Consider the following 14,664-nt stretch of genomic DNA (forward strand, 5'->3'; position numbering starts at 1 on the left):
CATATATTTTCGCATACAAGTTTCTATATTGTACAGGGATAATGGTAGTTGGGGCTAGTTCATCTGACGGATCAGGTACTAGTTAACTGCTCTAGTGGCAATCCGCAAAAACCTACTTCAAGATCACGTCCCTGGACATGATCTCGGGATACTGGTGTAAACTTCGACAGGTGCCGCTTAAGGTCTTACCATTCTGTCGAGTCCCAGTCATATTTATCGGGTACCTAACGCATCCGTTAGGATTTTTCTTCGTATCTGTTGATACGGATAAAAGTAGCAAACCGACGTCAGAGACGACGCCACGCCACACAGAACGGATCTGTGGTCTTATCTTCGCAAAGTTTTGCGGCATTCAGAAATTGTTCGCAACTTTGGCGTTCTGAGAATATATTGTCGAGTGCTTTTTCGGCTGTTGGAATAGCACATTTTATTGAGTCAACGGATGACTTATATTTATCTCCCGATGGGAGTATATGTAGAGTTATGTATATAACTCGAAATATGCTCACTTTTTCTTCTTTTTCTTTTTCTCTTTCTTTTTTATAATTTCATCGGGCACGCGAACAGCGTTCCCGATGGGAGTAGCCCCCGAGGCTACAGCCAAGGACTTGTGCTTGGGTGTAGGCTCCACGCCTTATGTTGCTATATTTTCACCTGTCACATAGTTTGTCAAATCTCTCGGGTGCGCGAACAGCGCTCCCGATGGGAGTAGCCCCCGAGGCTATGAGCAAATACTTGTATTTGATCATAGGCTCTCGCCATTTCTATTTTGTCTGTCTCGAATTTTTCATTTTTCCAAAGTAGCCCCCGAGCATTTGATCAAAAACTTTGTATTTGATCAAAGGCTCTCAAAATAGTCCATCATCCTCTGCTGTCGCCCCTCTTTTTTTTATGAAGCTGCTTAGTCGAAGCTTTCTCTTGGTAATGTGTTGTCACTGCTGACGATAGCCATGACCGTTGTTCCTGGAAAACACGAGAAGTTCTCTCTCACTGTCTTGCGGGCCCAAATTACGCATTGTATTGACACGTCGCGCAAGTGGGGGACACACGTCCTCCGCTTTTCCTGGCGCACGTACTGTAGTGCATGTGCTTTCTCGTCTGTATGAAATTACTTTTTACCCCTTGTCCACGTGTACACCATCTGTCCCGTAATCTCTCAATCCAACGGCGCGTCGATTCACCGCACCTCTATAAAAAGGTATCATCTTCCTCCTTCAGTCTTTTCGCACGCGCCGCACCTCTGCTTCTCCTCTGCCAAATCCTCCATTGCTCCCAGTGCTTCAAGCTCGCAACCACACTCACACCCTCCGCCGCCAGTCCATTGATGCCTCCTCGCATCCGTTTGACAAGGCACAGCACTCCGGAATCAAGAATGGCGACGACGAATCTAGGAAGCGCAGAGTGGGAAAGATCCAAGATCTCTACCCAAGACATCAATCTGCTGAAGAAGATGGGGTTCAGCAAGAAGGAAAACTCGCTCCGCTTCCCCAAGGAGGAGAGCTACCCCAAGCCTCCAATCGAGTATCGGGTCAGTTTTGTTGACCACCTCATCCGAGGTCTTTCTCCCCCAATCCACGAGTTTCTTCGTGGTCTTTTGTTTGTCTATGGGCTTCAACTGTATCAGTTAACGCCCAATTCCATCCTCCACGTCTCTATTTTCATCACATTGTGTGAGTGCTTCCTCGGGGTCCAACCTAATTGGGCTCTGTTGAAGCGTATTTTCTGCCTCCGCCGTAATGGCTCCCACAACGTCGCCTACAACATTGGCGGCGTTGTTATCTGTGTTCGCTCTGACGTCGAGTATTTCGATGTCAAATTCCCCGACTCTGTCCAAGGTTGGCGAAAGAAGTGTCTATATATCCGCGAAGAAAGCTCCAATCCAGCGGAGGAAAACATCGCCCCTTTTGATGGAGAAACCAAAATCCTTCGCCGCCGTTCCTGGGATGCTGAAGCTACCGAAGCAAAGAAGTTGGCGACAGAAGCGCTGATGACTCGCATCCACGAGCTTCAAAACACTCGCGGCAAGGAACTTTCGGGCATTGAGATTACTGCCTATTTCCTTAGGATTAGGGTGCAGCCTCTCCAGGCTCGCAAAAATCCCCTCTGGAAGTATGCTGGTGAAGAAGATGTCGACAGGCTCTCGAAAGACCTTCCTCTGAAGGATTTTGAAAAGCTTATCCGCAAAATCTCATCGCTCAACAAGAAGGATCCAATTCCATCCTCTTGCCGCATTATGCCATATAGCAGCGCCAATCCTCTCCCCGAGGTAATTTTTCTTTTTAATTGCTATACTGTCATTCCCGAGTTTTAATTTTTATCGACTACTATCTTGCTGGCTTCCTCTGCATAACTTCTTTTTGTCGACACTTTTTTTCTCAGAACCACCCTGTTCTCGCTTCTCTTCCTCCTCTTCCTGAGGGTGGAGAAGTCGATGACCGCATTGTTGTCGATGATGACAACCAAGGCACCTCACGTCCTGAAAGTGAAGTCGCAGGTTCTCACAAATCCGCGGCTTCATCTGAAAAAGACGCTGATTCTGAGGCCACTGCCTCGACCCACTCTCTTCCTCCTGCTGTTTCCCCGAGGAACAAGAGGAAAAGGGACGACGTCGAAGATTCCGGCACCTCCAGAGCCGAAGAAGCTGCTCCTTCGAATCGGAAGGCAGCTTTCGATCCATACCTTGATGCCCTCGTCAGCTCGTAAGTTACTCCTTGCGTCTTACTGTTTTGTTTGTTTTTGAAGTTTTTTCTCTATCTTGCTTCTTATACTGTCGCCATTTGACTGTAGTGGTGACGAGGAAGAAACACCAGCTATTGACGCGACTGCTCGAACAAGTACGCCGTGTACTTTAGTTGTTTCTGAAGTGCAAGTTGAAGGAGAGGAATCTTCGTCTCCTCAACAAAACGCCGACGAACCTACTCCTCCTGCAAGCCCCCATGTCCCTTCACCAAAAAGGGCGAGGGTTGAAACAATCACGGAGCCTGCCTTACAATTGGGTAGCTCCTCGACTCCTCTTTTGGATGATGTAAGTCCCGGAATACTTTCTGATGTTATCGATGTTTTCATTGTTTGCTTCTTTTCACTTTGTGCTGTCGAGCTTTTGACTATACTGACGCTTTCTTTTCTCTGTCTTTCTTTATCAGCCTTTGATTAAGGAATTCATCCGCTTCGGTGCCCAATTCGTCGGGTACCGTGAATATGCTAGCAAGGCTGAAGGTGATTTTTTCTGCTTCTCCTAAAACCCATGACTTCTTACTTCTTTCTTGTCGTGATTTTGACTGGTTTTGGATACTTTGGCAGAAAAACTGGCGGAAGCCAACAAACGTGCCGATACACTTGCTCAAAAATTGGAGCAAAGTGAAAAGGCTCGTAAGAAAGCCGAATCAGATGCTAATAAGGCCAAGGCAGATGCTGAAAAAGCCAAGGCAGATGCTGCTGGTGTTGAAGATCTTCGGAAGAGGCTTCACGACGCCGAGACTGCTTTGAGCGACAAAATAGCTGAACAAGCTGCTCGAGAGGGAAAAATCTTCAATCGCTTGGAGTCACAGAGTCGACGTTTTGTTAGTAAGTACTCGAATCCTTGTGCATATCTTTGGGTTACTTCACATTTTCCGAGTAATCCTTATCGACGAACTACCCTTTACTTATTTTCAGGGAGAACCCATCAAGAGTACGTGGTGGATGGTCCTGTAGGCGACGAGCTTCTTGACGCGCTGAGTCTTCTCGAAATCCATGGGGATGAAGCGCGCGAAGGTCTTACTGATGCTGAAGCAGGTCTGTCGAAGCTCTTCCCTTACTTCTTCCCGAAGAAAGAGGAGCCCGACACTTTTGTTGCTCTTGCCAAAAGCTTCAACGTGCCAGAAGATCTTGGGCTTAAACTTCGTCAAGAAGGCCTGAAGGTGGGAGTAGAAGGCACCATCGCGCTAATTGCTGATAGCAAGCAAAATATTGACTGGACCAAGGTTGGCGACATAGGGCAAATGGAAACGAAGAAGTGGCAATCTCTCATTAGAGCTGCCAAACCCCCCTCGAAGCCAATCCTTGCCTATCTTGGTGTTAAACCAATTCCTGCTCCAAGCGCATCCAAGCCGGAGGTCAAGTAGACCACCCTTTCTTTCTTTTCTTTTTTCCTTTTGATGCTGTCGCCAAAGTAGCTTTGGCGACGCCTACCCCAATAGTTTATTAGGGTTTTCTCCATTGTAATGTCTTGTAAACATTCTGAAAATCAATGAAATTCTATCTTGCTTGATGATTGACATCGAGCCTTTTCTTTTCAGTTGACGTTCGATAACTATACGCCAACTCCTGCTCCTTCCGATGTTTTGTCTACTTCTTCCCACTCGAAGAAAGCGCTTGTACATAGTGAACTTGGTGAAGATTCCTCGAGTAAGAGTTTACCACAAGACTTGGAAGAACTTCGTCAACAGCTTCAGTATGCGAAGAAGCAAACACTTGTGATGATGGAGCAATCTCGCAAGGCATCCGAAAGAGAGGAACTTGCTCTTCAACAAGCTCGAGAAGCCATAGCTGCCAAGGAAGCCGCCGTTTCTGAAGCTGAAAAGGCAACCACTCGAGAAAATTCCATGCTTGAATTGATGAATGAAGCCAGTGATGATATGTCCGGTATGTTTTTTCAAACCAAAACTTCTTCTATCTTTCTGCTATATCTTTTTTGAATTTCTCGTGTTGTCGCCAAATAGGTTCCTTTCTCGACGCTGTTGCTGAAGACGAAAGGGTAAACGCGAGGACCAATCTTCTCGTTAACCTTTCTCTTGATCATGGTTGTTTATTCTGGGCCACTCCAGAACGGACCCGACAAATTGTCAGGTTTCAAGACCGCGCCTGTCAGGTTCGCGATTTCCTTGATCTCTCCACTAGAACATTGTCCCTTGTTTACAAGACAATGTTTCCTCGGGACGAGGCGCCCGAGACTCTTCTTGGTTTGATGGAAAAATTGCGGGATGCTCCTCGTATTCATAATTTCGTACGAGCTCAATTGACTGCTGGAGCAAGATTCGCCATGATCATGATACAGATCTGTCATCGAAAGTTAGACCTTACAAAGATTGTTTCCAAATGTCTGGCCAAGAAGTCGAAGCGCAAAAGTAACGTTGATGAAATCAATGATATTGTGACTCCCGTAGCCGAAGAAATGATGGACGAACTTCTTTGGATGGACTCTGAATTCTTTGTCAAAGGGAGCTATGCTGATCACAAGACGACTGCTGCAAATAACAAAGGTCTATCCATAGATAGTATATTAGGCATTTGACTTAATTGTACTATATTGCAAGAAATCATGTTTATATATTTTTTGTCGAATCCTTTGAAGAAGTTGTCTATATTGTGAAGTGTAATCTATATTGCGAAGCCCCCGAGCTTTTGGCCGGAGCTTATACTATTTTTGTCTCGATGAGTTTTGCTATTTTGCGAGAATATATATATTTTGCTGTCGTGGATTATGAGCCCCCGAGCCTGTCGACGAAAAAGATGTATGTGTTATCACCAGAATTTGACCGAGTCAGAGGTGGGCCGCGACCTAGGTGGACTTGAAGATTTTATGTTGAAGAATATACGTGAATCGGCCTTGTTTAGCAAGTTTGGGCTAGTTTGCCCTTGTATCTGTAACATAGTAGGATACGTGTCGGTTAGTTAGAATTGGGCCCGTGCCCGGTTGGGACTATTCCCACGATTAGAGAGTCTACGGACTATAAATATGTATCTAGGGTTTATGGAATAAACAACAACTCACGTTCAACCCAAAACAAACCAATCTCGGCGCATCGCCAACTCCTTCATCTCGAGGGTTTCAATCAGGTAAGCGACATGCTGCCTAGATCGCATCTTGCGATCTAGGCAGCACAAGCTCCACGTTGTTCACGCGTTGCTCGTACTGAAGCATCTTTGATGGCGAGCAACGTAGTTATCATAGATGTGTTAGGGTTAGCATAGTTCTTCGTATAACATGCTTACGTAGTGCAACCCTTGCATGTCTAGCCGCCCTCACGCCTATCTCAGGTGTGGGGGCGGCACCCTGCTTGTTCATCATCTAGTAGATCTGATCCGTTACGATTGCTCCTTGCATCTGCAAGGATTAGTTTAATATCTGCAATAGTTAGGCCTTACAAAGGGGGGGAGGATCCAGCGGCACGTAGGGTGGCGTTCGCAAGTCCTAAACAGGATGTTCCGAGGATCAACGTCATGTTGGTTTTTAGGCCTTGTTTAGGATCGGCTTATGAGCACCGTGCGTGGCCGCGAGGCCCAACCTGGAGTAGGATGATCCGATTATGCGGTGAAAACCCTAAATCGTCGTAGATCTCATTAGCTATATTTTGATCAAGCAGGATCACCAAGTATTCGTGCACCCCGTACGAATCATGGGTGAATCGGCTCTTTGAGCCGATTCACAGGATAACCTGAGAGCCGATCGAGGCTCGTATTTAATGTTTACGTGTATGCCATGCAGGAACTAAGCGAGGCATCCCCATCACCTTCCTGACCAGGTATAGGTCAGGTGGCACGCCCTTGCACTTCGCATCGCCGCGTGTGACCAGAAGAGCATTGCGGGCCGTCGCTCGGAGGGTCTCGGCCAGCCGCAGCTCTAGGCTCTTCCGGCTCTACACTGCTTGTGTTGACAGCCGCTGCCCGCCGGTGGGTTTTGGCAGTCAACACATTGCAGCACGCCCGGTGGGACAATCGTCTACATCAACCACATCGCCATCTACATCCGAGATGGCGGACGGCACGCCGATCACCTACGAGGAGCTGCTCGACGAGCTCAAGAAGAGATACGACGAGATCAAGGTCACCCTCGAAGCCGACCTCTTCGGCTCTTTTCAGAGAAGCCGTTCCCATGGCATCGATGGAAGGGATTCTCACCGCAAGGTGCACTCGATGGGATAGATCTCTGCCCGTCGGAGGAACGCACCAGGGGCCTACGGCAGGAGATCAACTACTTGGTGGCTCACTCACTACACCGCCACTCTGAAAACTTGGTCAACATGTTGGAGCGTCTCGCTCTGCGCGTGATCCAGGAGATCATGAGCCACCAGTACTCGCCGTCAGGACCAGCTCTCGGGACGCATCAAGGAGAGTTGCCGCTCCAGTCCCGTCCACCGCTGCCATATGCGTTGGCAGCACCACCTGAAGTGCCGGCTACACCGGCATTCGTCGTCTACAAGATTGGTGGTGACCCTAGTGACTACCAGTTCTTGATTGAGGCGCCTAAGGAGATCCCTCAAGGATACGCGTGCACGTATGTGCCGGATTGTGGCAACTGGGGCACTCTCAAACCAGGCCACAACATCGGGGACTCCGGCGAAAGCAGGAGAAACGTCACAACAGAGCTTGAAAAGCAGACGTGGCTAACTAAGTACGCCACCCCGACGAAACTCCCGAGCCCAGCTCCTGCGGTTGGCTCAGTAGCTGGAAAAGCAAGCATGGCTGGCTAAGTACGCCACCCGGCGAATCTTCGAGTGCAACCTGCGACCGGCCACACGACGGATCAGATCAGTACCATACCGAGAGACCAGTTCGGCATGGTGCCGAAAGAAGGGCAATCGGCTATTCCAAGCCGTACCACGACGAGTATGAGATGATCCCGCTGCCACCTAAATATCGGCTCCGACTTCTCCAAATTCAGTGGATCGAGATGGCTCCAGCTCCATCGAGCACATCGGCCGATATTTGGCGCAACTAGGACCGGCTTCAGTGTCGGATCAGCTACGCGTGAGGCTCTTTTCACAGTCCCTCACAGGATCGGCTTTTGGATGGTACACCTCTCTGCCAGCGAACTCCATCCAGTCTTGGAAGCAATTGGAAGAACAATTCCATACGCAATACCATTCAGAAGCTTCCGAGTCTAGCATTGCCGATCTAGCACAACTACGTCAGAAGCGCGGAGAAACGGTGACAGAATACATCCAGCGCTTCAGGAATCTTAGGAACCGATGTTATTCGGTTCGTATAACTGAAAAGGAAGCAGTCGAATTGGCAGTAGCAGGCCTTGCAGCACAGCTCAAGGACATGGCCTCCCAAGCAGATTATCCCTCGCTGGCGCACATGGTTCAGAAATTATCAGCATATGAACAGCGCCACCCAGACCTGTACCAAGACAAGTTCAAGCGTGCAGTAGTCATGGTCGATACAGAGGAAGATGAGGTGCCTGCGGGAGACCAAGAAGTAGCAGTGGCTGAGTGGACTCGGGGAGGAACCCCCGTATCCTGCAAATGGGTAAAGCCACCAGGGCCGCCCAGGGGATTTGATTTTGACGTGACCAAGACTGAACAAATCTTCGACCTCCTGCTCAAGGAGAAACAGTTGACGATTCCTGAGGGTCTCAAGTTCCCCACGGCGCAAGAGCTAAACGGAAAGCCGTACTGCAAATTCCACAACTCGCTTTCCCATGCCACCAACGACTGCAGGGTGTGGCGTCAGCACATCCAAGCGGCGATAGAGAAGGGGCGTCTAATTTTCAACTAGTACGCCATGAAGGTCGACACCCAACCCTTCCCCGCCGTTAACATGGTAGAGGTCATCTACCCCGAGGGCTGCCAGCCAGGTCCCACGTTCAGCATCAACATGGTAGGACCTGGGAACCACTCTGGCAAAGATGGAGATGAGGGCAGCTGCTCTCATAGCAAGGATACAGAGGAGGCCGCTCCACGCGATCGGCCCCATCATGATGGCAAGCGCTACGTCACAGAGGGAGAAGTGAAGAACATAAGATATCAACGACCTCTCTCTGACCACCTCCTCAACAAATATGTGAGTCAGTATGACCAACGCCGACGGTCCAACTATGATGATGAAGGAGATCGTCGGGCTAGAGAAGCCAGAAGACATCGTCGGAAGGGTCGAGATGAGGAGGAGCACAAGCGCCGTGCCACGGACACATCAAGGGAGCAAGATGACAACGCCAGACACTGGGACTGCCCTATCTTCAGACACTGCTGGGATTCAGGAATGAGCCGATTGCCCACAATCGGCAATTGCCCAGAATGCAACAAGAAGAAGAAGGAGGCAGCCAACGTGTCTGTGTTCGAGCGCTTAGGGCCTCTCCCGCCACAGAGCAAACGTGCTGAGTCACCTCGTTGGGCAGATCTTGAGGATTCCGAAGACGAGGGACTAGAAGAAGAAGAAGACAGGTACCACCGTCCAAGGTGGTGCCCTGATGGACTTAGCCGTTCACAAAAGCGCAGGGTTCAGCGGTTGCGCGGCCTGGAGGAAGCCGAAAGGTTATACTTGCACACGCTAAGGAAGGCACGACCTGATCTGGCTGCAAAGGTTCAGCGAGCCCTGGATGAAGAGGGTCGTCCACGGAGAATGGAGTGGCGCCCCAAACAAAGGAGAGCCGATGATGAAACATCGGCTGGCACGAACATGGTGTTCATCCTCCCTTCAGAGTTCAGTGCTCCAGGGTTAGATGAGACATCCGTGGCACAACTTGACTGCGGCCCACGGCCGGTTATCTTTGAGAAGCCACGAGATAGGAGCTACAGGCATCTGAAGGCCCTGTACTTGCGAGGATATATCGATGGGAGGCCTATAAACAAGATGCTGGTGGACACCGGAGCGGCAGTTAACATCATGCCGTACTCTATGCTACGTCGGCTGGGACGCTCTAGCTCGGATCTAATCAAGACCAACGTAACATTGAGCGATTTCAACGGCCAAGCGTCTGAGGCACAAGGAGTTCGAACGTGGATCGACCGTAGGAAGGAAAACTATCCCTACAACGTTCTTCATCGTTGATAGCACGAGCGATTATCTTTGTCTTTGGGAAGAGATTGGATCCACGCCAACTGTTGTATTCCCTCCACGATGCACCAATGCATAATACAGTGGGATGGAGATGAGGTAGAGGTCGTCCAGGCCGATGACTCAGCCGAAATTTCAACGGCTGGCATGAACGCATGGGAAGCAGCAGGCCAAGAACCCCTCTCAGGCATCAACTTGGACGACTGCGAGCGCATCGATGTGACAAAGGGAAGGGTTAAGCTGGTTTTATCCACTGGCCCGACCATGTAGTTGAAGCGAAGCGATGTGCAACTTGGCGAGGCTGATCCTTGTGATCGGCCCCAAAGGTCTATGAAGGGACATTACAGAACCTTCAGTCAGCGCTCCAATCATTGTGGAGGCCGATCCCAGCAATCGGCCAAAATTATCCTCACCACATGTTCTGCTTGTGTTCACCCTCGACCCTATCAGGAGCCGACGTGCGAATTACAGAGCCGATATCTGCCATTCTTTGACAGCTTCGGCTCGGGGGGCACCTCAACAGGGGAACCAGATGCAGGGGTACATGTGTGCAATGAAATACTGGGGGCCGATAGGAAAAAATCGGCCAAATAAAAACAAAATTTTCAGCCGATGCAAGGGCATCGACTTTAGAATTGAGAGGCAGCCGATGCGCAGCCATCGACTTTAGTGGAATTATGCGCATTCTCTCTGACATTCTCGCCTCGAGTGAGGCTCGGGGGGCAGCAGGCTCGAGTAAGGCTCGGGGGGCAGCAGGCCTAGTGGATACTTTGTTTAAAGAACCGATGGGGATACCATCGGCTGATCCTTCGTTGCAACCTTCTTCACGATGATGGGTACTGAAAAGGATTATTGGGTTTGGTTGGAAAAGTTTAAAGGTTTTCCTGAAGATCCTGTATTTTCTACCAGATTTGGAAAATCATCAGCTGAAGAAGAGAAGGGTGAATTTCAAAGGACCGATTCGGTGCGATCGGCTCATTACGCATTGGCAAAGGGGATGAATCGGCAAGGTCAGTAGAAGAGGGAATCGGCTCAATTAAACTCAGAAGGAATCGGCAAAATCAAAATTGGGGAAAAGTTCTTCATTGATTAGATGAGATTTCTTACATAAAGAGCTGATTGCTCTCAAAAGGGAAATACTAGGGGATCCATTGCCCCATCTACTACTACTGGCCCTATTCTAGAGGCCCTATCTATGGGCCGTCACTGCCCTCGTCGTCGCCGTTGTCGCCACTATCGGCGCTGCTCCCGGCGGGCTCGTCGTCGCTCCAATGGCCGCCGACCGGGCCCTCGTTGTCTTCATCTTCTTCGTCAGCGTCGTCCTCGTCGCTGTCGAAATCACTGAGATTGCCCGGCCAAGGGCAGAACCGCTTGGCCGGCGGCTCGTCGGAGGAGCTCTCGTCGTCGTCCTCCTCCTCCTCTTCCTGCTCCTCCTCCCCGGAAGAGGTGAAGTCGCAGGAGAAGCTGTCGTCGTCACTCTCCTCCTCCGTTTCCCCAACGGCGAGGAAGCGGAGGTCGCTCTCCCCGTCCGTCGAGGATTGATCGTCCTCGGACCAGATGGAGAAGTCGTGGTCTGACTCTTCCCCGGCCGCAATGGCGCGGCGGGTGTTCGCCGCGTGGACCTCTGCCGGGTTGTACTCCGGCGTCGGCTCACGGGATGTGGAGGACTGGCTGGAAGGATCCGATGGAGCAGAGGAGGAAGAAGACATGGTGGCAGGAGGGCTTTTGGAGTGCTGATGCGGAGGAGATGCAGAGGAGAACTGTTCATGGCGGTTAAATAAAAGGGGATATAGTGGAAATTCAATGCCACAGCAGTTTCCGAGGAAGTGGTGCCTAAAGAAAAAAAAAAACTGCCAGATCACGCGGAGAAGTTGAGAAGGCAGGACATCATGATGAAGGATACTGCAACAGTTCTGCCACGACATGACCCGACGAAGGAGTGATTTTGGAATTACCAATTCCAAAACCAGGGGGGCATGTGTTATCACCAGAATTTGACCGAGTCAGAGGTGGGCCGCGACCTAGGTGGACTTGAAGATTTTATGTTGAAGAATATACGTGAATCGGCCTTGTTTAGCAAGTTTGGGCTAGTTTGCCCTTGTATCTGTAACATAGTAGGATACGTGTCGGTTAGTTAGAATTGGGCCCGTGCCCGGTTGGGACTATTCCCACGATTAGAGAGTCTACGGACTATAAATATGTATCTAGGGTTTATGGAATAAACAACAACTCACGTTCAACCCAAAACAAACCAATCTCGGCGCATCGCCAACTCCTTCATCTCGAGGGTTTCAATCAGGTAAGCGACATGCTGCCTAGATCGCATCTTGCGATCTAGGCAGCACAAGCTCCACGTTGTTCACGCGTTGCTCGCATCTTGAAGCGTCTTTGATGGCGAGCAACGTAGTTATCATAGATGTGTTAGGGTTAGCATAGTTCTTCGTATAACATGCTTACGTAGTGCAACCCTTGCATGTCTAGCCGCCCTCACGCCTATCTCAGGTGTGGGGGCGGCACCCTGCTTGTTCATCATCTAGTAGATCTGATCCGTTACGATTGCTCCTTGCATCTGCAAGGATTAGTTTAATATCTGCAATAGTTAGGCCTTACAAAGGGGGGGAGGATCCAGCGGCACGTAGGGTGGCGTTCGCAAGTCCTAAACAGGATGTTCCGAGGATCAACGTCATGTTGGTTTTTAGGCCTTGTTTAGGATCGGCTTATGAGCACCGTGCGTGGCCGCGAGGCCCAACCTGGAGTAGGATGATCCGATTATGCGGTGAAAACCCTAAATCGTCGTAGATCTCATTAGCTATATTTTGATCAAGCAGGATCACCAAGTATTCGTGCACCCCGTACGAATCATGGGTGAATCGGCTCTTTGAGCCGATTCACAGGATAACCTGAGAGCCGATCGAGGCTCGTATTTAATGTTTACGTGTATGCCATGCAGGAACTAAGCGAGGCATCCCCATCACCTTCCTGACCAGGTATAGGTCAGGTGGCACGCCCTTGCACTTCGCATCGCCGCGTGTGACCAGAAGAGCATTGCGGGCCGTCGCTCGGAGGGGTCTCAGCCAGCCGCAGCTCTAGGCTCTTCCCGGCTCTACACTGTGTTGACAGGCCGCTGCCCGCCGGTGGGTTTTGGCAGTCAACAGTATGTCACCAATATCTTTTACTATATTGCAGCACCGCGAGCCCGCCTCATTAAAAACCTTTCCAGCCCCACTCGGTGCCCTGAAAAGGAAAAGAGTGCGTCTGAAAACTCGCGGGCATTTCAGTACATTGTATTTTTACAAAGGAGGACTATATTTCGACTCTAAGCGTAGAACCGCCTAAGCTGCGCCACGTTCCAAGGGTTTTTCTCGGGAACCCCTGTCTTCTTGTCCTTGATCATGTATGCTCCTCCTTCGATTACTTCTGTGACGATGTAAGGGCCAAGCCATGGTGACTCGAGTTTTTCAGTACTTTGTTGATTGAGTTGTAGGACTAAATCTCCGACCTGAAAAGATCTTGGCCGCAGCCGTCGACTGTGGTAGTTTTTCAAGTCTTGCTGGTACTTGGTGACCCGTGATAATACTTCATCTTGAGCTTCATCAAGTGCATCGACATCGTCCTCCAATGCTCTTCTTGAAGTTTCCTCGTCATACTCTGTGACTCTTGGGGAATCATGCTCTATTTCGATTGGTAATACTGCCTCAGCTCCATGGACCAGAAAGAACAGAGTTTCCTGTGTCGCTGTATTTGGCGTTGTTCGAATACTCCATAAAACACTTGGCAACTCTTCTGGCCAAGTATGTCGAGCTTTTTCTAGTGGTCCAAGTAGGCGCTTCTTGATACCGTTGCAGATGATACCGTTGGCTTTCTCGACTTGACCATTGGTTTGCGGGTGCCCAACTGACGCGAAGTGCAATTTGATGCCTACCTCTGCGCAGTATGCCTTGAATTCCTTGGACGTAAAGTTACTGCCGTTGTCTGTGACGATGCTATGAGGTACCCCAAATCGAAAAACAATGCTCTTCACGAATTTTATTGCTGATGCTGCATCTGGTGAATTTATCGGCTTCGCTTCTATCCACTTGGTGAACTTGTCGACAGCAACAAGCATATACTCGTATCCTCCTGGCGAAGCCTTGTGCAATTTTCCCACCATATCAAGACCCCATTGAGCAAAATGCCAAGACAATGGTATTGGCATCAGCTCTGCTGCCGGAGAGTGTGGTTTTGCTGCAAATCTCTGGCACGCATCGCAAGTTCTTACTATCTCTTTTGCGTCCTCGATCGCTGTCAACCAGTAAAATCCGGCTCGAAAAACCTTTGCCGCGATAGCTCAACTGCTTGCGTGATGACCACATATTCCTTCGTGTACATCCTTTAAGATTATCCTCCCTTCTTCGGGTGTAACACACCTTTGTAGCACGCCTGAAATACTGCGTTTGTACAACTCCCCTTTGACCACTGTAAAGGCTTTGGATCGTCGAATAACTCGCCTTGCTTCAACTGGGTCGTCGGGTATCTCGTTCCTTAAGATATATGATATGTACGCTTGCATCCATGGGACCTGTACCATCATTACCAGCTCCTGGTCCTCTTCTTCTTCTAGTGCTTCCTTGGGAGGCGCCGAAGTTTTCTCCTCCTTCTCCTTCTTCTGCACCTTCTTTGGCTTTGTGGATCTCTCGGCTATCTCTTCCCAAAACACACCTGGCGGAATTGCGAGGCACTGCGACCCGATGTTTGCGAGAACGTCGGCTTCATCATTGCTTAGCCTGCTGATGTGATTTACTTCACATCCATCAAATAACTTCTCGAGCTCATTGTACACTTCCTTGTATGCCACCATACTGTCATTGACTGCATCACATTGGTTCATGACTTGCTGAGCCACCAACTGCGAATCGCCAAAGATTT

This window comes from Lolium perenne, chromosome 7, assembly GCF_019359855.2.
Source record: "Lolium perenne isolate Kyuss_39 chromosome 7, Kyuss_2.0, whole genome shotgun sequence".
In the NCBI taxonomy this organism is placed as follows: Eukaryota; Viridiplantae; Streptophyta; class Magnoliopsida; order Poales; family Poaceae; genus Lolium; species Lolium perenne.